This window comes from Octopus bimaculoides, chromosome 14, assembly GCF_001194135.2.
Source record: "Octopus bimaculoides isolate UCB-OBI-ISO-001 chromosome 14, ASM119413v2, whole genome shotgun sequence".
NCBI lineage: Eukaryota > Metazoa > Mollusca > Cephalopoda > Octopoda > Octopodidae > Octopus > Octopus bimaculoides.
Window position 1 is genome coordinate 13061502 of NC_068994.1, and position 1048 is coordinate 13062549.

Below are 1048 nucleotides of genomic sequence, written 5' to 3' on the forward strand. Positions count from 1 at the left end.
AGAATTATTATTATTATTATTATCATCATCATCATCATCATCATCATCATTCCTTTCAAGGTCGATAAAACAACTACCAGTCAAGTACTGAGGTTGATGTTATCGGCTTAACCCCCTCTCCAAAAATTTCTGGCCTTGTGCCAAAATTTGAAACCATCATCATCATCATCATCATCATTGTCATTATTATTATTATATTGAGTTGTGCATTATGATTATTTATTGGCAGAATTGTTAAAGTTGAACAAAATTGCCTTTAAGTTAAAACTTTGTATTTCTTTTTATTTGTGGAAATTGTAATGGAATCATTGCTCAGAGAAATTGAATGTAAAGCAAAGATATACATCATTCATGCTTTGAACCTCTAAATGCTGCCGAAATAAAAATATATTTTTCTTTCATCAAACACCAACAACTGATTTTAAAATAAACCAAAATAAATGCTAAAAATAAAGATTAAAACAAAAAAAAAATACCAATTCTGTACAGATAGATAATGTTGTGAGTGAGATGAAATAAAGTTTATCCTTTATAGAAATTTTGGTAGTCTCTTGTCTTTCTTTCATTACCAATGGCTAGAAATGTTATGATCTTTGTAATGAGTCACTCAAAGTAGGTGGAGCACATGAGAGTGGGAGACCCAGAAAGACATGGGATGAAATACTGAAGAATGACCAAAGGATGCTGAAGATTTCAGGTAAAATGACAAGGGACCGAGATGCCTGGGGCAAACACTAGTGTAATAAATTATTTTAATAAACACTGTTGTTGTTGGCACTCCATCGCTTACGACGTCGAGGGTTCCAGTTGATCCGATCAACAGAACAGCCTGCTCGTATAAATATATATATATAATCCTAATGGGTAGGAAGGTGGATGGAGCACAGGCCCCTTCGGGTGGATGGCCCTGCTCAGTGTGTGGAGAGGGAGTGGGTAGTGGCTCTGTGAGATGTGCCCGGTGCAGGCTATGGACACAAAGGAGGTGCAGCAACATCAGGGGCAGGTTAACTAGCAAGTTGGTTTTTGTTTGTGGCAGATGTTCAGGTGC